Source organism: Columba livia, chromosome 3, assembly GCF_036013475.1.
Source record: "Columba livia isolate bColLiv1 breed racing homer chromosome 3, bColLiv1.pat.W.v2, whole genome shotgun sequence".
Classification (NCBI taxonomy): Eukaryota; Metazoa; Chordata; class Aves; order Columbiformes; family Columbidae; genus Columba; species Columba livia.
The window spans coordinates 67,663,145-67,688,572 of NC_088604.1; the positions used below are offsets into that span (position 1 = coordinate 67,663,145).

Here is a 25,428-nt window from a genome sequence, read left to right on the forward strand (position 1 = left end):
TCTACACAAACCATTTTTTGAGTGGTTTAAGGAATAACACCATGTCGTGCATTACAACTCATTACTCCACAAAATTAACCAACAGCATAGTTTTCATTACTGAAATTTAAAAGACGGAGATTAAACATTTTAATTGAGCTTCCTGATTTCACTTTTTAGATGAGTTCTACTGTTAAGTAATAATTAGGACCACAAAAAGAAACCTAAATTTTAAATAAAATCATTTGAAAATAAAACCATTCAAATGCCTCAGCTCACACAAGAACACACAGTTCAATATTTTCTTTAACAGAAGAGTTTCTTTTCAGTATCATGAAATTCTGACTCTTCAGTAATGAGAATACAAAGCACATGAAAGGGCATTATGCACATACACCAGCTATAGGGCTAAAGAGACTAAAGGATTTTAGGGTACAAGCCTTCATACTGTCAGAACAGTCAAACCCATATGTAGAACAATGACAGTTGCCAGGAGAGACCACATGACATGTAGCACCATTTAAGTTTTTCCTTGACGAATTCTCCAGTACTGTAAGAACTTATACACACTTTATAGGTGTGTCACCTCAGGGAGTTACAGCCAAATACAGGCTCTAGCCATTAGCTCTACAGCTGTGCTTCTGCTTTGCCCACCATTCACCCCTCTAACATACAGACTCCAAAACACACAAGGGTAACATCCTGATAGTCATTTCGTAATCCCACTTCTCTGTTAGACAGGAAAGAACAAACAAAATTAAAAAACCCTCTAGGTTTGTGTGCCTGGCATACACATTAATAGTCAAGAACCCCTGATACCTACTTTCACAGGGTTTAAGTCTCCATAAAATTGCTTTTCTATTACAGACGTTGTGTGATAGCACTTAAAGAGATATTCCACTACTTGCTTGGTGCCTTAGCTTAGGATATCCCTACACACTGTTTTGGAAAAGATCATTGTCATGCAAATTCATCGTTTCACCATAAGTTCAAGTACTGGAGAAAATAAAATAAAAACAGGCTGAGAGAAAGCAAAGCCCTTGTTAAAGCACAAGGATTCTAATCATAGCAAGCAAGTCAAATAGCAGTGGAAGTAAATTATAATACACAAAGCCTTAAATGAACTTAAGTCCAGTCCTATGTGCTGAAAAAATATTACAGCGATGGATAATGTTCCAATGGATTCCAACATATCTGAAGAATTCTGTTACTATGAGAGAAACATATTTACTGAGTCTGCATGTATTTCACCTTCTGATATTTCCTTTTTGTACTTCCATTTCTGTTACAGGAAATTTCTTGACACTCAGCTAAAATTCACTAACACCATCACACTTACTTTATAGAAAAAGGGAAAAAACCTTGCCATCACTCATAAGGACATCTGATCACGTATATGACGCAGGGTGGTCTCTCCTGAAATCACAGGATTGTGATGATAACGAAGGTTTTTCTGGGGTTTGTTTTGTTTTAAATGAAAGTCTTAAAGCCCTCTTACCAGAAAACTCTTGATACGTTAAGGTCAGTAGAAAAGCAAATATCTACAAGACAAACAAAATTTTTATGTATTTTCAATTTCTGTAAGGCCAGAGTCAAGACATTGAGATAAGGAACGAGGTCTTCCTGAACACACGTAACCAGTATGCAATGCAAACCTTGAAACCACACTCATGGACAACTTGACAAAGAGATAAGGGGCATCCAAAAGCAAATACAGACTACACAACAGCCCAATGTTTTTTAGGAGTATAAATATAGATAAATCTATTTCAGAGTCAGCCATTTTAGGGATATATCTTCTCTACACTTAAATACATCTTTCACAAAGTCCCCTAAAAAGAAAAGAAAAAGAAAACCACAAAATGCTGCTCTGCATCCAATCAAAATCACAAGTTTATTCTCTCATGCACACATTTTTCAAGGAGCAACTCTTCTTCCAGTTTTGCTAACAACAGGGAAATTGGTACGCATCAAGTCCAGTTAGGCTGTTTTACCTCTTCTATAAAATGCTTGTAATATGTTTGTCTTTACTATGTATTTTCAAATAAATAACTTTAGACCCCACTATGGAAAAAACCCACCGGACTTCCAAAAGATCATACTGATGAAAGACAAAAATGTCAGCACTGTCCAGAAGGTCCATTTACTTTGTTAAAAATTTTCCTAAACAACATTCGTTCCAAACAAACGAGAGGGAAAGATTTTTTTTTCCCCTCAACTGTAAACTCTTGGAGAGCTGGAGAGAAAAAAAAAAAGAGATAAAAAGGAATGTTTGGTTTGGCATTGCTGACAGTTAAGGGAAGCCTACTTAAAACCAGAATAATGGATAATTATCACTTTACACGTGGATCCTTCATTGCCTTTCTCTTCATAACATACAGTGACTATGGCATGTTTTGCAAAGAAAGGAACTGGCACAGATTCACCACCAGGAGATGGGGTCCTAGGAAGCCCATTTGTGTGTTTCACACAATTGCAATTTCCTGAGCATGATATCACTGATTAAATGAGAGGGGCTGATTAAATAGACAGGGGCTTTGTAATTATTAGACTATCAATATTCAGTTGACTTTTCCAGAAACAGAACAGCTAGCCAAAGTGCATTAAGTTACTTATAACACAGATTTTTTTTTTTCCACACAACCATCAGAAAAAGTCCATCCAACTTTTTGACTACAGTAAAGTGTGATTAATGGATTTCCGTGGTTTTGTTTTCATCACAGAGTACATAACATTAGGAAGACAACACAGCAAATAATCATAGGAAAGTGAACAGTTACAGCTTTCTGAGCCCTGACATGTTCCAGTTGCCCAAACACTGAGCCTGGCTGCCCCACCTTGCTCAGCCAGCTGACTGCTGGACCACTTCACGCTCCTCCAGCTTTTCCTTCTCCCTACTTTGAGGATGCGTACATCTGTGCGTACATATGGACAAAAAAGAGGAAGTTACTAACAGACTAACAGCATTGTGCACATTCACTTGTATTTTGTCCAAATGAACGGCCTCATAACTCAGATTGGGACATTTCCTGTAAAAACACTACATTATTTATCAAGTCACTTCAGAGCACAACTGTTGAAGCGTGGCTTGCAAACAACATATTTTCTAGAGCCAAAGTTGGCAGTTATCAACAGAATACTGACTAATGGTGATGGACAAGCCAGGGCCCTCTCACTATATATTAGCTATGAAAAACATGGCCCCAGTTCAGCAACTGCAAGCTTAGTCCCATTCACTTTTGTGGCACTGGAATGCATGAGCACACTGCAGAGGATTAGAGAAACTACATAGTTGAAAATTATATTCATGCTTAATCTCTGGCAAATCATAATTTTTGTGTATACAGCCATTAATATAAATATATGCATACATATACACATACTATAATGAATATGGAATATTAAATCAAATATGACTAGAAAGAGAAAGGAAATATGACTTCACCCACCTATAATCAATACAAGTAGAGTGCCTAAAACTGGTAAAAGGGAAATTACATACAGTAACAGCCTTTAACCTGTCACTATTTCAAAAGAAATCTGAATGACCATTCTTGACAAAGAAGCTGCCAATCTGCTGAATGAACATTTCTTTTGGCTTAAAATGCAGTATTCTCCAGACAGGGAAACTCCCTCTGCAAGGCCACGAATGTACAAATCTTCTATCACCAACAGGCTTTGTCAGAAAAATCTGGATTTATTACTAAACATTGTATCACCAAATGCAGACCTCTACTGGCCCCATGTGAGAACACCAGTTCCATTCAGACAAACAAACAAAGGAAAAACCAACCAAACAAAACACACCACAAAACAAACAAACAAAAACACACACACAGGGAAAAAAATAACACCACTTAAAAAATTATATAGTTACAAAGGTGATTTGCTTCAGTTGAATGTTTTTCTTGTTTATACATCAGTCTAAGAGACATGGTTTGAACAAATCATTTGTTTGTAAGTAACTCTCAGCAAATGTCTCCGCCATTGTGCATTTTCACAGGACCTCCATTCACCACCTCAGAAAATAAAACAAAGAAATAACTTAGATTTAACTTTCAAACACAGGAACAAGGAAATACCTATTTTTAATAAAATAATAGTCATCTGACATTACCTCATGACACCTTATAAAAGAGTATGCAACTGTTTAGACTCTTTTAGAGATTTGTGAGATGCTTGAAACAATTCTAGTAATTCATAGCTTGTGCTGAGAGATGCCTTTTTTCAGTGAGCTGTAGATTGTTTTGTAGCTTTTAGTAAGATAGGAGAAAAATCACTCAAAATCCTTCAGTGCTTTAGATCAGAAGTTATTTCAAGGATAGTGATCATTAGGAAACATCATGTTTGAATATAGGCTATTAAGGTGTAACCAATAAAGGGTTTCCATTAGCTTTACCTCAGAGCATAAAATATGATGAGGTTATAAAGCTTTTTAAAGTTCTACAGTAACAGACACTTTTCACCTAGAAAAGGAATACAGATTCTCTCCACCTTCTCCATCTCAAAATGGTTTGCACCAGTGATGAAGATCACCTTTCCATTTTAAACACACTGAACAGTGAAGCTTTTCTCCTTCTACACAGTTAGTAGAGAATCACAAACAAACCATGCATTCAGCAGTCATCCCTCCCTGCTATAGCTGGGATGCCAGAATTACTGATAAAGGGATGTCTCTCTCCTTATCTATTCATAGAATTATTTAGGTTGGAAAAGGCCTTTACGATCATAGAGCCCACCATAAACCTAACACTCAAGTCCACCACTAAACCATCTCTCTATTCCTACCATGTAAAACTTGAGTGAAAGATGCCTCACATGTACTTCAGCAATACTAGAAGAGGCATGAAGGGTGATGAAGTTTTCATTTCTATCCTGAAAGAGAAGGTCATGAAAAAGAGCAAACAGCTACTTAAAGGCATTCAGTTCTCCTTAATTAAAAAGTTAAAACCAATGTAGTCCCCATAGTTATGTCAAGAAGTTTCAAAAGACATGTAAATATTATTCACTGCATTAGAAGCATAAAGGGATACAAAGAAATTAACTTAATAAATCACTGTATATGTAATACAGATGGGTATGTCTTTCCAGTTACTGCAATTTACGTAAACACAGAACATAAAGTCAGGCCACAGGAATATGACTGATAGCTCCTGAAGAATCTATTTTTAAGTAACAAATCTTTGTATTTCATTGGTCATTTGATATAGTACTGGAAATCAATGCAAATAAGGACAGGGTGGGAGGGGGATCCCTGAATAGTCTTAACTAAAGTATATATTCAAGGGGGTATTTCTCAAGTCAGTACCAAGAGCTTCAGTCAGTTTTCAAAGCCCTTTGAATTCTCAGAGCTAAGCCCAGTGAATTCAGATGAAAGTTCCTTTTCTTCCACTTTTAAGGGAAGAAACAGTTTAAGTGAACGTTCTGCAGAACTGCCTCCCAAGTTCAGTAACTGGGGAACAAACCTAAAGCACTGCCAACACACGCAACTATCCATTTACAAACCTTAATGTTTTATTCAAATACTAAGTACTGATGCACTGAACCAAAAGACACAAAGGTATGCCAACAATGCTGTTCCAGGTTATGTAACTGCATCTTCGGAGGAACTGGGATTTTTATGTACCGTTCTTGCTGCCGAGCCCCCACTTCGTGCTCTGAGGAGCGTGGGCACCCGGGGTGCATATTAATGACACCAAATCTCTGCTGAATCCAGCAAGAGCCAGGCTAGGCGAGGACACCACCTGGCCCTGCCTCTGCTCTGAAATGATGTCAGTCTATTCAGCAAGGCAACAGGAAAAAAAAAAAGTCCCTGCTGTATATCAAACACACACAAAGGGCCATGTGTATTACCACAAAAAGCAGGAAACCAGTCTGGCTCATCAGTAAATGAGATTCTGCAGCCTTCCAAGCCCTACTTCATTTAGGCCATAGGAATAGGTAGAGGAAGAAGCATTTGCTCCCTTTAGGTTTGATGACAGTTACTCCATCTCTCTGCCACCCCTGTCACTGTCCCCACAGCCTGGGCATTATTCCTTGGGCTATCACCAAGCCACTACACTTTTTGCCCCATGGCTGCCACTATGTGCTGACCCACCAGGGCATGTCAATTTATCAAGTACCAAGCCACTTTCAAATTCTTCTCTTTCTTTAAAAAGAACTTTTTATTCCACTTGGTTCCTAACTCCCCCATTTTCCCTACAAAACAATCCAGAAATTAATTTTTAAAATAAGTAATAGCAACATTGTAGAGTGAGCTTATGCCATGCAAGGAAGTAAAAAGCGCACAGCAGAGAAATGATGACTGAGGAGCAGATGTGCTCACACCAAATAAAAACTGACTGCTGATTCTCCCCACAGTGAAGACATTCACAGCATCACTGGACCAACCTACAGATTCTCTGATACTGAATAACAGCTGAGCTCATGCTGCAGAGTTTCATCGTTGGAAGCATGAAAACTATACTTAAATCAATGCACTATACACACCCAAAAAGCATTCCTGAGCACAAAGGTAAGCTGTGACAGAAGAGCCCATATCAATCTTTGTCTCCAAAACAGAGGGCATGAAAACCACTTGACAGTGACGGCTCAACTGGACCAGGGACTGAGCTGTGTCTGGAAACTGGCTGGGGAGAAGGCTAGCCATAATTCCTCAAAATCATCCCAGCGAACATCGTCATCACGGACAATCTTCTTCCAGGCCTGGCAACATTCTTAGGTCCATCTGAATTTAATACAGTATAACCATATAGGATTCCTCAGGCCACCTATGTTCACGAACTTTGCTGAAGTGTAGTTTCAAGTATTTTTCTCTTAATTGAATATCATTACAAACTCCAAAGATTTAAAGAACACTCAATGTAGAGCCAGACATAGACACTCCTACACACTGGCATAAAAAGTAGAACAGGCAGTGAGGAGAGGGAAGAAAATTTTAAAAATAAGAAAAAAAAAAAGACAGTCATAGTCTCTGGAGAGCAGAAATCATAATTACATTCAACTGAACTACTCTTACATTATGCATATGCCACTGGCAGGGTTCACTTCGACCTTTCAGTCCTGTCCTTTAAAACAGATCAGATGTAAACCTTTCAAGCAGGAGCACCATTGTCTTTCTCTGTACCTGTGGACACCTTTCTCTGCAACATCTCAGCTCCTGTGTAGTCCAACAACTAGCGGCTGCCTCCTCCAGCTGTGTCAGAGTGAGAAGTTTCCCACCAGGAGAGCTCAGAGGCAGTTGCCCAGCTCTCCTGTGGCAAGAAAATTCCTCTTATGGCTGTTCCAGACACAAGCCTGAAGTTTGGGCACCCCCGTGACACTAGCCGGCTAACACCAGCATGAAAAGTAAAGCAGACCATTAATGGAAGGGAGTTTTGTGTGGTTTGGGGGCTTTTGATTTAAAAAGAAAACATCAAACCCTGCAAACTCCAGTGTAGTTTAAGCAAAAGCCATTGAAGTTTGGGAAGAAGCTGCAATGAATCACAATTACTACAAAACAAAGGCCAAATTTTCCAAAGCTGCTTAGTTATTTTAGAATCTACTCTAATTTCTGGAAAATAGGAACCCAGCATACTTAAAAAAAGTAACTACAGTGTAGGTTGAAGTAACTACCTAACTTCAAAATTATCTGTTATTTTTTAAAGTTTTAAGAGTCTTACACATAAATATAGGAAAAGTTGCATCTGTCTTAAAACATGCATCCATGTAGTGCTTCTGTCAAATCATACTTATTTTTTGGCTTTATTTGCCATTTGGCTTCATTTTGATACGTGTCTAGAATTATTTTGTTGTTTTCCAAAGTTAGCTGTCAGCAAAATTTACACACAAACTCAATTATTTGATTAATTCATTTGTTACAAAAATTACTACTTAAAACAGATTACCTGTAACTACCAGATTAAAATCTCTCCAACTGAAGATTCAGCAAATTTCTCTAAGGAAGTAAGTGAACTGATCCACTTCTCAGATCAGTAATTACAAAAATATGATTTTTCTTTTCCAATTTAAGCACATATTAAAGCTGATATGCATAATAAAGTCCATTTCAATCACATGTTTTGTGGGCTTTTACTGCAGTTTTGTTCTTTTTTCCACCTTGCAAGGACTCTATCGAAGGTCTATTTTAACTGATGCAGCAGAGTGCTTATTTGGCAAGACTACAAGAATATACCACATGAAATAAAGATTTTCAAAATTTCAACCAAAAAAAAAAAAAAAGTACTAGGAGAACACTAAAGCACCCTACCCTACAGATTCAGAAGTGGAGGGAGATGGCACATAGGTTTCCTGTGCCCGATTATCAGGCAGTGGCAGTGGTTTACATCCTATTTTTCATCCAGGCTGCTTGCACTTGCCCCAGGAGGGCTGCGCTCCACTTATTCCCAAGTGTGATCCTGCTATTGTAGACTGCACTGAAAACTCTATATACAAACAGCATGAATGAAGCACTAACACCCTTTCACTCATCAGATCAAAACACTGTGGACACTGTCATCTTCAAGACATCTACCATGAACAGCATCTTTGGAAGTGCAGGTTTGCAACCCTAGATTAACATATAAGAATCATCAAGGCAAAATTATTTGTTTACTTTCAGTAGTAAAGATCAATGGCAGGAAGGACAATACTCTAGAGATAATAAAATATTTGTATTATATTTATATATAAATGTATATTTCCGTTCTGGTTTCCACATACACAGAATGAAGTATGCATTTTTCTGTCAGTACTACCAATTCATTTTAAGTAAAATCCCCAGCTACTAAACTCATTTCCAGCAAGTATGCAGCTGGCTTGCATCACTCACCTTGAAGACCTATATGCAAGTAGGCAGGGAAAGAAATTACTCATGCAGGGGAATTTCGTACCTCCCTTGTTTATACAACTATTTACACTACAGAATTTACTCAAGTATCTATATCCTTACATCTGACAAAGGTATAGATAAGACAAAATATGATTTGACAAAATCAAGAAACATACACTACTCTACATGTTGAAAGGCTGTAAAACGGCTTTATGATAATTACTGTTTCAGGCATTTAAACTACATCTTGCACTGCAACTGAGGTACGTGGGATGAGTAGCAACAGGGACAAAGAGCTGGGGACTCATCTGATGATCACACATGCCCTTCTGCACCATGGCAGATGACGCACAACAGCACTCATGTGGGGCTCCTCCAGTACCCAGAGTGAAAAGCATTTGTGTTTTTTGTCTCAGCAGTATTTGGGGGCAGGGGAATCAAATCAATCTGTTCCCAGGAAGGAAGAATAACTGGAAAACAGAAAATAACACTGAATGGTACATTTAGTGGGTAGGGATTTTATTAATTTATTTTTGCCCTGAGCACTCTCACTCCACTGGATGAGCAGTAAGCTTCCGCCCCTGGAAGACGGTCCTCTCACACACACCAAAAAAAACCCAACAAACCCACCAACCGAACTTTATAGATTCATCCAGCTTTTATTTCCTTGTTCAATGCATAGTAACAATATGAATATTAAGGTTAGCACAAGCACGTTACCACAGGCGTCACTGTGTCTCTTGAAGTCTGCTGGACATTAACAACCCAGCAGATGGTCATTACTCCAAACTCTCCAACCTCCATCATCATTAATTCAGGAGCAAACTCATTTCAACGGGCTAGCTCCAATTCATAAAGAACTCATTGTCCTGGCCAAATTAATAGCTTTAGATCTCATATTACCAGATGTGCTTCAGAGAGACAATAACATTTTAAATTATAATGTGCTGTTTGAATCCACTTCAGTGTCATTTCTCATAAATATTGGTGTACGAGACAAATCTTGAAACTATGAAACTATTGCCAAAATAAACACAGAAAACACTGTATTTTTGGTTTAGAGTCTAGACAGATTTGGCAAAAGCATCCTCAATTATCTTGCAACCTACTTGATCAAAAGCTCTCTACTTCAAGACTAAAAGAGGCACATACTCTTTCAAAATACTTCACCCTGAAGATTAATAAACCCTCAGCACTGGCTCATCCAATAAAGAGACAGGCAGTTATGGTGCCTATTACATAACACGATTTAGACCAATAATAATAAAAAATAGGAAAAATTAAATTTGTAACACTTTGAAGTAGGTCTTAACTTCATTGCTAAGTCATTAATAAGAGTTTTAATAAATGTTAAATGGGGAACAAAAAGAAAAAGAGAGAATCATTTGTAATTACTTGCATTACATTGTGTCTGACATTTGCCATACCATTTGCATTAAAACAAGAGAAGACTCTTTTCCATAGGAACAATTTATAAACATTAACATCAGTACACTAGGAGCAGCTAGCAAACGTCTTTCCAACTTACAGAAAAATAAAAAGTAGAATTTTGAAAAAATCCATGTTCTTTGTGAGGAAGAAGTGGAGACTGTTGAAGGATTGTAATCCAGAAAAAAACAAACAAACAAACAAACAAACAACAACCCCCAAAACACCAGGGCCACAACTTTGCATAGAGACAGTATTCATTTATTTCAGTTTTAAATTATACTGTTATTTTTCCATGAAACTGAACCACATTTTCTTACAATCCTGTATCTCAAAAACTTTTCTTGCTGATAGGTTAGTTGAAAACTGCTTGTATGAAATGTTGTGTTTTCACTGAAATATTTCCAACGAAATATTTTTGCCTGAAAAATTCCTAACCACTTTTAAAATAATTTTTCAAGTGTAACATTTCATAAAGTCCAATGCCTTTCCTTACTACATATATGGTGGGTGTTTTTGTAAGAAATGTATTTTCACATGGAAGAAACAAATATAACAATTTTAAGATCTTTTCTATTCTACCTTGAAAACAGGATTAGGAGCTACATCTCCAGTAATCTTTAACCTCCATTTGATCACCAAATACTGTGACACCCAAATACAAAATTTACAACTCTCTTTACTAAGTAACTTCACGTATCTAAATTACATAGTAAACAAATATAATAATGCCTGGATTTACCCTCAAAGTACAGTTTACAGCCATAGTCGAAGGAAAGAAGTTAGGGCTGAAATGTCTGTGTGGGTGACAAACACACTCTTGGGAGGTGACAAGGGAGTGAGGGAAAAAGAATATTTCCTTTTTAAAAGGAAAACAAATAAAGGAAAATCATAGTTATGTCTCCTGTCAAGTTTCATACTGGTATAATTTTTAATTACAAACGAAATTCATGAATTGAGAACAAAACAGCATTTGATGCACTGAACTTAGGCAACTGAAGCTAAGTATGCAAACTGGGGGGTTTTTTGTGTGTATTGAATATTTTTTTCAAATTCCTACATAACGTAACTAATAAAAATATTTACTTTTACAAAGGGTCAAGTGGACAGAATATCATTCTCCCAGAAGGAAACCAGATGTTTAGTATCTTCAAAGCAATGTCCATCTTGATAAAAGCAGTAGCTAATCTTTCTTTTAGAGGTTGAAGTTCTTGCTTAAGTTTCTTTTACTGAGCCGCTATGTCTCATGCTTTAACTAATATCTGCCTCAAGAAAAGAGGCAATTTTACATTTTAATAGGATTCTGGTTTGTGCATATAATCATCCATGCACCAATTCTCAAAAGAGCTGCCTTTGAAAATTTTGTAAAGCAATCTATAGTCCTGGTCCAAGTCACGTATTGCATCTTTAGCTCAGGATGAAAGAAGTCACATCTGTTCCCAAAGTCAGGATTCTACAATTAAAACATTTTAGAAAACATCTATATAGTAATTTGAATATATTAAGTCACACAAATATTCAAGTGCTTCTCATGAGTCATACAAGACATGCAGAATATTACATCAATGTAGTGCTTAGAACTACAGAAATCTCAAATTAACAATTTACTATCTGTCTTAAAACTTGCCATAACGCATTAAGAGATCCATAAAATGGAATTTACAAAGAACTGAGTAAATAGATTTCAACTGATTCTATGGGGTTTTCCTGTATTACTTGGCTAGTGCCATAACTAATATTTAGCTACAACATAATGCTTGCCAACAGATGCAAAGATAACTCTGAAATTCTATAGGGACAGGCTAAATGCTTAAAAGGCTTTGGAAGCATGAACAGGGTCTCTGCACATCTCACTCAAAAAGCAGGAGACTATTTAGTTACTTAAATTACCCTTAGACAAGCCCACCAAAAATACATAAATAAATAAATAAACTAAAAGAAAAAAAAAAAAAAAAGATTACCAGCTTTACCACTAGAAAGAAGGGGCTGGGGGAAATCACCCAGTTTAAAATCGTTTTTATGACACCTGTTTTTCCATATTCTGAAGTTTGATCTGATGAGGGAAAAGCAGCAATGGCAGAAGTTTAGCTTTATCTATGCTGGATAATTACACAGCTGATTACTCCACATTGCCTAGAAATCTAAAGTAAAGGCGGAAATCAGATCAAAGGAAGGGTCACAGTTTTGGTGCCCATTTTGCCAACACCATAAGAGCACGCGTATCACTGGGGCATTAATTGCAGTATGATTCGTTTAGGGTATCACGAATTTTGTATTCAGCAATGTTGATATTCACCTACAGCACAGTATATTCTTGCTCACTCTCCCATCTCTGGTGGCCATGTACAGTTGTTATTTGAAAAACCTGTTTAGCTTAATGAAGGCTGTAAGCTTCCAGCTAAACAGCATCTTACAGATATAAAGCTGTACATCTCAACACCTCCTTTGTTAAGTGATGGTGATGTTCTCTTAGGAGGCAGGGACAGGGCAGCTCTTTGGATAGCAAGTGACAAGAAAGGGCTGAAAAAAGCCCCAATTTTATCCGAAACCCTCAAAAAAAGAGGGCAGCACTCCTCAGTGCACTTAGTTAACCGGCTTCATCCAAGCTCAACATAAGCAGTATCTGTTTAAGCATCAAAATACTTAAGGCTGTACGGAAGCAGAATACTGGCACCTTGCTTACAAGCTGCAATTAAACATAATAAAAGCAAAAGGAAGGAACAAAGGACAAACTAAGTGGCAAGGACTCAGATTTTGAGAGCTCTTTCAATTAACGTTTTTCATGCACTTTGTATGGCAAGAGAACAAAAAGTTTCCTGCTAAGCACACTCAGGGTTTGCATAGAGCGCATCCCACTTTCACTCCGTTCTTTATAATACAAGAGCCAGAGTGGAAAATAATTGGAAAAACTGTGGCTGGTGTGATGCAGAGGACAAGCTGTGATACACTCCACTACCATCCCATACCTATTTCACTGGCCTCTCTCAACCATTTCCTCAGACGCCTTCCCCACTTCCAAATCCTCTTCTCTCAGGCCAGACCTTTTCCTATAATTCATCATTCCTTTGTCCCCAAAACTTCCCCCTCTGCAGTCTGTGAAGCCAGGTATGAAGCTTCTCCTGGCCCCTAGCCCAGTCTCTCTCCAGGAGGGCAGGAGCACAGCACTGGGCTCCCCAGTTATCCTGCAACACCTCCAGCAAAAGATGTTCAAGCAGCTGATGGACCATGATACCACAGACTTAGCAAATGCATCCTAGAAATTGTAGGGAAAGCAGCGTGAATGTTTCAGCTCTGGGGTCCTTGGTATGAGTGCTATTTTGTTTCCCCAGAGGAAGTAATTTTCAGTGTCATTTTGGAGTGTAACATGTACAATGCAGAGACTATACTATGGAGAGAAAACTCATGAACTACATCATGCAATCAAAACACCATACAGCCCTGAAGTCTTTGCAAGGTTGTCAGTTTGGGTTTTTTGGGGTTGGTTTGTTTGGCTTTTTTAATACTTTATTTGGAAAATATAACAAAGTCATTCTGTTCCAGTGTACAATTTGTTTTTCTGTTCTGGCTACACCTGTGACAAAGGAACAATACTGTCATATGTCACCCATACTCCCTCTCTACTAACTAGTCCTGAACGGGGCGGGGGGGTGGGGAAAGTAGCCTTCAAGACAGTTTCACTGCTGTACAGGATGTTCACCAGAAAACAACAGATGTGCTATAATCACTACTGCCCATTCATTTCCCTTCTGTCAAAAGAAAGCAGCGGTCATCAATTCAGAACCCCTATCTCCCAGACACAAAAGGAAGTGGACACTTCTCCTTGGTCATTTGACCGTAACAATAGGGGATGGCAGTGGGAACGGGGGACCACTCTGAGCAAGCACAAGGGGAAGACAGGGGTGAGGGAGCTTGTCTTTTTGTAATTTTTTTTTAATAGATAAGAATTTTTATCCAACACCTTAATATACGAATGTCTAAAAAAATAAATCTCTTGTCTGTACATTATACAAAGTCCAAATTATATTATTCCTGAATTTGTCCAGACAATTCATTTAATCTTTTTCACAGCAGAAAATCCCAAACATGTGAACTGACAAGAAAATAAAGCAGCATCTGGAAAAGCTGTTTTATCCAGTCATAAAGCCTTTTAAAAATAGTTATCACAATTTTTATAAAACCATTAGTCTAAATGTACGAAATCTTGAGACTTCCAATATGCCATGGGCATAAGTAATTTGGATTAATATTTTTTAAAAGTCTAGTCACTTCTGTAGATCCTTCTGTTAAAGATCACATTCAGTGGTCAGGTTCATCACTGAATTCGAATGACAGCTTTCATAAAATCAGCAACAACAGAAAACCCTAGAGATGCACTTTTTATTATGTCTGTGTCAGTCTGACTACAATCAGACACAAAGAGTTTGGGGGAAACCTATTAAAAATTGCTAGCCTTCATTAAGGGATTAGGCACTAATCTAGCACACTAAATTAAATCCTGAATATTCTCGTATATATTAATGCAATTGCTCTAAGAACTTTGTAGGCACTTCCAACAATCGAAAAGCTTTTACAGGCCTATAAACCACAACTGAACCCCTATTTTTGCACTGTACCCCTGCTCCAGTGCATACCAAAAACAGAGCCGACTTACAGAAAAGCTCACGTGTGGGCAGGCATCATTCCTCTCCACCCTCCCACAGATTTGCAAGCCCTCAAACCAGTAAAGATACTGCCTAAACAAAGCATTCAGTGATGCAGAGATGCTTGAGGAATTTTTTTTGTGTAGTGACTTTTAGTATAAACATACTGCATATTAAAACTCATCCTGAATGTCAGAACAAAGTATTTTGATCTGATGTTTCCTTCTCTGCTACAACAGATGCAATGATTTTAAGAGCTGCTGAAGCTCATTTTCATTATTTCCAAAGATTAGTGTATTCTAAACACTAACTTATTGAAACAATTAAAACCAGACACTATTGTTATATAAGTCGAATGGATAATAGCAAAATATAAACGAATTTCATAAAATGTCTCCCCCAGCACACCCAAATATTCTTAAAACCTCCAGGTTTAAGTCTGACAAACAAAGGAAATTTGGCAAAATTACCAGTGGTTGTTGGGTACAGATTTAAATCTTTGAGGGACAGATGTTATCTTCCCAAACCACTAAGCTGTTCTTTTTACAGATTACTGCTCCTCATATTTTAGGTTTCTTCCTTTTTCCCATGAAATTAATTCCTTACTAAATGCACTTCATCTAGTCCTTGAATGCCTTATTCCATTGGTTGATTCATTCTTACACACTCTAGTCTTGTTGATACAACCATTTTCTGAAGCACTTCACAGTGAGTGCTTGTCTGTCCTGGAATCCTGGGAAATCCTCTGCCTCTTAGGACACATGCACAAGCCATGTTATCTCAGCTTTCAGAAAGGAGGTTATTCAAGTCTGACGGTCTGGTTTAACTTTTCTGTTCATCATGAAAACACATTAAAATCACTGCAACTCAAAACCACAGCCCAGCAGCACATTTGAAATTAAATGGAAATCAGGGGGCAGAAGGCATTTGTACAAGTAATTCACTTTCTAAGGTCACTAGGGAAATACTTCACATGCATTTGGACGTGCACAAATTTCAGGCTAAATAAATAAAATCATTTGCTGTGTGAAACCCAGGAATGTACAGCCTCTGCACATTTGCAGACAAAAAAAATATTCTAGAAATTAACTATCAACAAATAACACAGACAACTAGTGTACTGAATTTAGGTTACACCAATTATTTTTTTCTAATGTATGTAAAACATGAAACCTCATCCAAATCTTTCTATTTTTAGAAAATACTGTAGAGAAATTTCTGGTCTTTACTGTCAGCCTCTGCCAAATGTTTTCCTACTTACCGAGACTGTTCTCCCTTGGATCCAAGGGAAAATAAGATCTCACTAATGTTTGTCAGATGTAAGCTTCAACTGAACGCTATGCAATCCTGCTGGTGTCAGTCTGTTAAAGCTACGCAATCTCAAACACTGTATCTGACAAAGTTGCCATTCTCCTAAAATTTTATAAACATTTGAACACGATTGTTTCATCAGTACATACTACAAAATTGTATTACAAGCCCCAATATTAGTAAGATAAATTAATAAGTGTTATTAATTAGTGTTCTAACATAGGTTATTAGCATTCCCTCTGCAGGTCACAGAAGCCAGAGTGACAAATAACATACTTTTTTTTTTTTTTTTTTTTAATTTTAAACTAATCTATGCTACACTGGTTTCAGCATTAGCAGTGGAAGGAGTGAAGCAGGCGATAAGTCATTGAGCTTTTCCAAATAGCAGCGTCCATGCTGTTACTCAGAAACCCATCACTGAATGCTTGCCTTCTTCAGAGAGAAGACAAGACTCTTTCGTGTTGGCACCAGAACTGAGGAGGAAAGGAGGGAGAAATAGACCTTGCCTAAAGCCCTCTTCTTATTTCATATTTTCTGTGGAGTCTCCTGCCAGCCCTATCATGAAGACTTCTGGAATATCCATTTGTTTTAGACAATCAAATAGTGAAAACAGTTATTACAATCAAGTTACAGTTCCATGTCATCTAAATCTGCTTTTCCTATGTTCTCAAGTTCCCCACGTCCCCCAAGACTTTCTGTTAGTGAGAGTACGCAAACAAAATTAAACCTCTAAAACAATACATCATGAAAGATCAATTTCTTCTCAAAATGACATAGAATAACATAGGACATCTCAGGAGCACATAGAAGGCCCAGATGCCCCCAGCCCCATGGAGAGATCATTGTTTCTCCAGGAAAGCAGCACTTCTACCTCCAAAAGGATGGAATCAAACAAACGAACAAAACTTCAGCTACAGATCTTTAGCAAAACTTCAGTTACAGAAAGAAGTGCTAAAAGTGAAGACTTAACCTCTCCTAACTGCTTAGGTGTCCCACATTTTTAATTTGATTAGCATAAAACCCCATCCTCATCCATATGGAGAAAACCTACCACCTTGGATAACGAACATCTCAGGCCTCTACAGTACAGTGACCTACTGTGGATTTGCATAATAAGAAGTCTCATGGTTAAACTTGAGATACATTCACTGAACACCAACACTAATCACCTCAGAGGCACAACAAACACCATCTCTTATTAAAAAAAAAAGTGTAAATAATAATTTAAAAAATGTACCTGATAGACCACTCACCAAATAAATCACTGTTAGATTAGGCAAAGTGGAGTCTCCGTTCCTCTGCTCTGTTGAATCTCCGGCATTCTGCAGAAAGGAGGGTAGAAATTATGGAATTAGAGAAAGGATAAAAGGGAGCACAACTCTTCAGCTCAGTGGGAGGCCATCCTCACCCAGTTTCTACCCCCTAAGCCATGCTCGCTGCGCTGCCTGCCCATCCTGCCTTAAAAAGCAGCTGAATAAAACATAGCATGGGCTGAGTCTGGTTCAGACAGGCTAAAAGGTCAGACTTTGAATAGGAATTAGACACTAATGTGATTCCGAAAATCCAATTAAGAGTCTTACCACCTCTGTGAGTGCCTACCTATGTATCTTTAAAAATCTAGATCAGATGGTTTGTCTATGGTTGCACTGTAAGTCAAAGCAAGGAAATGCTGGTGGGTTCCCAAGGTCTAAACCCCAAAAGCTTCAGGCCATGCTCCTTCTGGAAATTGTTAGTGCTGATCTGAGTTATCTTTAATGACTGGAAACCTCTATCCAACTGAACCCTCACTTTCCTGGTGAGCAACATAAGGACACATCTCTAGCCATTAAATCAGAGCCATGGGTCACTTTCTGAGATCTGTCTGGTATCTGCATCTGATCCAGATATTTTCACAAGGTGACCAAGAATGATAAATATAGAAATGACAATATTTTCTCTTCTACCACTTGACAAAAAGCAGCTATTTAGACACAATTGTGGTGCAGCTTTTTCTAGCAAAATTTATTAACCTGCCTTGAAGCCTAAAAAACACAGGATTCTTGATTTAATAAGGGAAAGAACTCATTTCCTTTGCTAAATTTGTAACCCTTCCCAGATTCAGAACATTGACTGGAACATCAAGCAAGAACTGAACAAGGATACCTTTTTAATTATTATTTTTATTTCTCTAAGCCATTGTTTTACTTTTGTCTGTTCCAGAGAACCCCAAGATTAATTCACCTCTCCCTCTTAGCTATTTTTGTCCTATGGCCTCAGCCAAAGGTGCCAGTGAAGAATCCACAGAAACCAAACTTCAAATGTTCTTGCTCTGAACTTTCAAGAAGCTATTGAATGAAAGGCTGGATTTTTTTTTTTTTTTTTTTAATATCACCATAAGGACTGTTTATATACTTGGAGTGGAAACAGTGCACATTCAGCTGCAATTGATTTCCTGTATGGCAAAATACCTCAGGCATTCAGCTGGCTGGGAACACGGCAGAGGCCTCTCACCATCACCAGTTTTCTGAGACCAAGAAGCTCTGCCCCATGCTTGTTCTTATGCCAGAATAAACAGAGTCTCTGCTGAGCATCCAAGTTAATTTGGTCTAGGGGAATCAATCATAAACAGGCCTGATTTTATATTTCAAAAATCTATTTAAAAAATACTGGTCTACTTTCAACTTCAACACAATCAATTCAATCTTACTAATGTGGCACAGTGTTCATCTACAGATGTTTTCTAAATGCAAAAACTACTCCATCTGAGAGAGGGCTTTTTTTAAAAAAAGTGAAACATGAATACATTTTCCCTCATCCACTTGCTACATTTACCATTTACAACAGTAAATCAACACTACAAGGCAATTTCACAGATTAAATGAGTATTTTTCCCCCTCTTGTTATCACTGAGAGACAATTATAATAACAATTTTATTTACTGCATTTTTTCCTGTTTATAACTGAATACATAGAACAGTCTCCATTAACATTTCTACGAATCTGAAAAAGGAACTATGTGAGGAGTCTAACCAGGCTCCTGTGATTAGACTGTAATAGCTGTAATATTCAAATGTCCAACCACCTGACTGTACCTCAGAATGTAAATTAAACTAAATGAAAATACAGAGTGAGCTGTAATTGGATCCTACTTTCCATTTAGTCCATGCAAGTTTCCTCAGTCTCAAATCCTCCAGAGGCAAAGAACTCCATTTCAAGTGCTAGAGAAAGTCATTTATTTAAGAATCCTAGAAAAAGCCAGGCTGGCAACACAACCACAACGATTTAAATATACACACATACATGCGTGTATATGTGTGTGTATGTATGTTTGTACAAATAAAGCGTTTGCATGTATAAATAAATGAAAAAAAATCAGGAAACCAGACAATCTTGAAGAAGCCTAAACTTTTCATAGTGTCGCTTTTGTTTGATAGAGGTTTCATCAATAACAGCTTCTTAGTCCCAGAGCAAATTATTGGCCTAAAGTAAATACTCTCTAACTCTCAGAGCACCCAACAGCCTTTCAAAGCCTTTGGACTGATGACTTCAGACAGGGTCCTACAGTCACATCCAAGTCAACTAAAGCACAAGCTATTGGATGCTGCAGAGTTGTTTTATCAAACTCCTTTATTTTTTTCAAGAAATTTTTCTACAGATCTTGGTATTATCATAATATATAACAGAAGAAACTGTAAGGAAAATGAATTTTTCAACTCATGAGTTTTTTTACCAACTTGGCTGAATAAATGGTTTATTTCTCAACCATCAATGTAAGTGTATTGCACGCTTTTGCACTAGAAACACTATCACAAAGAAAAAGACTTGCATGACCACTTAAAGAAAACGATTAACCAATATACTGTCATTTGTCCCACAATTTCTATTTCATCTTTTAAAAGCTTGCATGTTTTAAAATAGCATTACAAATATATCACAATATATCACTAGAAACATATTATAATTATTAATAAAAAAGCTTTGCATTATTAATCACTTTTAGAAAATATATAGGATTAAAGCATGAGGCAAGTAGCAGTTTAAGAGGCAAAAACCCTAAAACCACCTACATTCAGACTTTCATGTTGACTTCAACCATAATGACCAGTTGTCCTATGAAATAAATTCTAGCACCTGAAAATTTCACTGTGAAGTTAAATGAAAAGCCCAGAAACTTGGAAACTACCTTTCAAAACTCAGTAAAATCACAATTCTCTTTCTGGGCATATTCTGCATGGTAAGCAACCAAACTAAGTTTCAGTAAGAGGATGCGTGCTTTATGTTATTCTCTCAGAAGTCTTTGAGACCATCTTCAGCTCAGTTTTCCTAAAAGGTGTAAGTGTCACACAACCCTCCTGTGCTGCACACTAACAGTCTGGGGTTAAGATGCTCAATGAAAGATGAACATGATCACTTTTCTCCGATAAACTGTTTCCCTCAAACCACACACTTGAGTTTTGAAGTCTCTGCTTTTTAAGAATTTCCCTACCCTGTTTCTGCTAGGGGAAAAGACGAAAATAAGCCAAAGCCACCCAACTACACATAATTGTGTTCCACAAACTTAGAAATTAATTCCATTCACTGTCATCCCTGTTCTTATCTGGTCCCCAATGATACTAAATCACATCTCACATCCAGACAACTCCATCCTTACAATTTGCATCATATTGTGTATTCAACATAATAAAGTGGTGTCAACATATACTGTAATACTTTAAAACAAACACTCTTGCCAAACAATTCCAAATACTGATCCTCTAAGGAAAGCTGAGAATAAAATTCTCATTAGAAGTTCACATGTTAGACGGAAAACCACTGTGGAGGTTTAATCACCAGTGATGAGGGCTGAAGTAAGAATTTATTTGATATGATTGCTATTGAGTTGTGTCAGTACTTAAAGCCCAACCTTTCTGGCCAAAGAAAGAAGTTCACCTATTACAGCATCAAGGGAAGGCCACACATTGTCACACCTCATTGCATGAAATAACTGATGAACAGACAGAAGATGTGCTGTGTCCCAAGGATTTATTCCACATGCAATCAGCCAGGCACTTTCCAGACATATTAAGCTAATTTCACAGGCTAAGTACAGGCGGCACTCCTAGAGTTTCCTTCACTCTACCCATTCACAAGAGTGAACACCACAAAGGCTGAGTTGCATAAGAAGGTTGACAGCCAAGAGTGAATCTTTGCCAGAACTCCTCAAGACCATCCCTGGTATAACCTCAGACTGTCCCCAGGAAATAATTCAGTGTTGGGCAAGTACGGACATGGACAATAACTCTGACCCAGGTACCAGAACTAATCACCTGATGATATGACTCAACATTTATAACTAACAAATAAGAAAAACCAATCCAGTAGATTTTTCTGAAACTGTCACTGATCCTCTATTAAAAACAAAATAACTCTTCATACAGCACAGACATTGATTTAAAGAAGAGCAAAAGAAAACAAACAAACAAAAACAACCCCACCATATAGTGGGCAGAGTCTTCATCACTACAAGACAGCAACCATGAAGACGTATTCAGATGCTCCTGGCACCCACGCCCCCCTGGAAGCTTGAATATCTGCATGTTGCACCCAGCCAGGGTGGGCAGATGAATCAGTCAGGAAGCACTGTCCCCTAGAGATGACAGACACTAGCAAGCAACAGCTCCACTGTGACAAAGGCTGATGACCAGCTTTTCTTGTGAAGACAGCAAACCAAACAGTTGTGGTTTTGTTTTTCCAGAATTCTTCCCTGAAAAGCAGAGGTACCTCCTATCCTATCCAAACAGCACACAGTGATGTGTGGAAGAAATCCCTTCTCCTCCAGACCCCATCTGTGCATATCATAGGTCCCATCAAATCAAAGCTTCATCAATGAACGGCAAGAAAAGAAAAAAGCCTATTCTGCTTTGCTTTGACCTTGTGAGAACCTGAGCCAGTACCTACGCTGTGTTTTGGATGAACAAATTGCTTTGGAGAGGCTTGAGGGATGCAAGAGCCAAATCTGTTGGGTGCATTTGACAACAAGGCAAATGGCAGGACCCTCTGATGCAGAGTTGCAGGAAAAACCTCTTCACTGTGGTTTCTTTCACATCTGTACTCTGCATGGGAATGGTAGGATGGCTTAGCTGTGAGATTGAAGAACTCAGGGGACATTGTTGGCATGTACAGCCATAACTAAGGAAGCACACCTGTGTTGGTAACAGGCTATGCTACCAGAAGAGAGTAACATTGCAGATCCGGCAGCCAAGTTGAAGTAATGGAGATCACCAGGCTGAGTGACCATGGAGGAGATCAGCTCTAAACTCTGCTCAGTGCAGTTCATGCCTTGGCAAACCACTCTGCCCACACAAAAAGAAAGATGGGGCTTTCTTGATGCTCTATTCTGCACCTCCCCACTGGCAGACTTCATGAAAAGATGAAAATGATTCCTAAAGGAAGGGTCTGCAGAAAGCCTGGTTCTTTTCAACTGAAAAATTTGCCTAGCACGGACTCTCCTAGCACACAGACATCTCTGATACCAGTTTAGGAACAATGTCATCTAAAGTAATGGAGGAGCAGAAGCATGCCAAGATACTGCACTATAAATCAGAAAAAACTTCGGAGGTTAAATGGCTATCGATGCCCTCAGAAATTACTTATTATCGTTCACTTAATAACAAATCACAAAATTCTACAGGGGCTTATCAAAAAGCCTATGCTGTGCTTGATATTTGGTGCTGCAAGTAGATGTTCAGAAAAGAAGTTACTGGCTTTTCCCTGGAAATCTGGGAAAAGTTCATAAGGTTTAAAACTCAGGAGAAGGAGATACTGGAGACTATATGCTCCTACCACAAAGACTTCACAGCATAACCAACCTGATAAAGTAAGGATTGTAAAAGGCTACATCCAGTGAGGAGTGTGGCAAATTAGCCTGCCTGCTTGCAGTAACCTCCTCAGGCAGCTGGAGCACAAAATGACCAAGACAGATCAAACCAGAGATTCACGACTTCAGATTCATCTAGCATGAGAGAAACTGACAATTATCAGAGAAGACTGTCAGAAAAAAAGAGACTATCAGCATACAAAGTTTCTAGTGTATGAGGGAAGGCAAGCTGTCTCTCCAAATTCAGTCATGATTCATGGTTAAATACATCTTTGCCTACCATTCAAATAAGCTAAGACTGCTGATTCTCCAGAGAAATTAGTGTTTCTGCAACGGGCTGAAGTCTATGATGACATCACTCAGACACTCTGGTATGACAGCTCGCTGAGCAACCACACAAGGTATGTTATCAGGATAATGAGAAGGAATTGGAAAGTAAATAATGACAAAGCTTCACAAACACTGCAGTGTGAAGCATGATAATCTTGGCAGCACCAAACCCGCTTGCAAGCAAAAATGATATTTCTGCTGATATTAACTTGGTTGAAGTTTAAACAAGTGGAAAGCTTTGTGCATACTGAAGTGATAAAGAAGCTTACAGACCTGCATAGTAAGTAGCTCTTCATTTCACCCACTTATTTTCAAAATTCTTTACAAAGAAGGAACTATAATTTTTCCTTCATGTCAGGTACCAAGGACACAAAGCATTATGTTACTTTAGATTGATGTACCACAGATTACAGCAGCAGCAAGCAAGTAGTTCTGCCACTGTATTTTTGAAATGCATTGGGACTTCAGCTATGAACCTGAACTCACTGGGACAGGCAAGTTGATACTAGTATGTAGAAATCACAAAGCTGCAGCAGACACCATATCTAATCTTAGTGGACACGCAAAAGGGTGGTAAATACTTTAAATAATAAGAGTTTACAGGAGGTTAGGGAGGAAAACTTGCCTGTGTTTACAGATAACTCCACCTAACACAAGCAGAAGCATGGGAGAAAGTACAAGCTCTACAGACTATGCACTAAATCTAGGAGATAGAGACTACTTGTACTCATGTGGGCTGATTAAAGGCAGAAACTGACCTTGAAGCCCACACCCAGATGACAATACTGAAACACGTCAACCATGACCAGGAAAGGAAGCTGGCTGTTAGGCTGTCCCTGACAGTGCTCCTTAGGGCAATCCAAAGAGCTTTCTCTTTCCTGAGTTAGGCATCAAGGTTTTAGCTACAAGAGCTCTGAGTAAGCAAATGGACAAGCGATTCAACCACTGTTCCTGTGACACCCTTTTTACATCTGCTCACTACTTTCAGTGAGAACACACACGCATCCTATCAGCAGAAAACAGTAGTTGCATGATACTAATGCCTGGGGTGTGATCCTGAAATGTCTGAATGGATATAGTTCAATGTTAACATTCATTAATTTAGGTTTGAAAACTTCTGGGCAGGGCTCACATACAAGTTTCTACGGATCACATGCTGAAAGGAGGAGGCTTGGCACCACTCATACTCTGAAACTCAATGACAGAGCAGGCAAGCAAGACTTAAAGGATTCAAAGGTAATTAGCACTGCTTAGAGTCACATGTTTGCATGGGAAACAGCTGCCAGCCCAAGATATACTGGCTCACTACACTTAAAAAACTCTCATGCAACTTCCACTAGCATAGCCACCCATGGTCCCATAGAGGACTAGGAAGCAGGACTAGTGGAGCTCATGCTGTGGAAGGAGGGCAAGAAGAAAACAAGTCATACGCATCAAGTTTCTCTTCTAGATACATTTGTAAACCATCACCTTTCTTTGTATTTCCACAGCAACGCTCTGCATCATGATTAGTGAGAACACAGGCAGTGATCACCTCCATATTCAGGTCCTTCAGAAGGCGTCACAGTCAGCAGCTGATGAGTTTTAGGCAGCTTGTAACTTTGCTTGGACAGCTGCTTCTTTCAGGCCTCCTAGATAAGCATCAGTAGATTTTCCCCTCTATTTCCTTCCCCAGTCCACTTTGACTAGGCCCCCCTTTCTTTTCCTGCACTTGTAATCAAATTTGCAGTTAAATCTATTTTAGGCCAAGTTCATGTAAACTCAACTTGGTGAATCAGACCAGACATACCTAGTTGATACAACCACCATAAAAATTATTTATAGCCTTAAAGTGAATTCAAAAACTTTTAACACTATGAGATAGTTTTTCAGACACACACTCCTTTGCAAAAATGAATTAACACGAACAGCCTTTGCCAAAATGTTATTATTTAACAAGGTCCTGTTCATCTAATATATGCTTAACCACACACGGAAAGGCTCCTGTACTTCCAATAATAGCTGCTGTCCCTGTACTGGTGGTGTGCCTAAAGAATGACTTTACCTCTTCACTTGCTCTGCTTGTGTTCCCCCTGGTTTTGTGGTTCCACCCACTC

The 25,428-nt window shown here is 38.3% G+C and overlaps 1 protein-coding gene across 7 annotated transcripts in view; it reads right to left on the reverse strand.

The window, feature by feature from the left end:
* Nucleotides 1–25,428, reverse strand: part of PLEKHG1 (pleckstrin homology and RhoGEF domain containing G1) — a 143,806-nt gene that overhangs the window by 102,183 nt on the left and 16,195 nt on the right. For 6 of the 7 annotated variants that reach the window (XM_065057426.1, XM_065057424.1, XM_065057425.1 and 3 more), the window contains exon 2: nucleotides 17,421–17,489. The gene's annotated coding sequence lies outside the window, so the exon portion shown is untranslated. Of the gene's footprint in view, nucleotides 1–17,404; nucleotides 17,490–25,428 lie in introns of all 7 variants that reach the window. The other variant, XM_065057427.1, reaches the window with a different exon arrangement.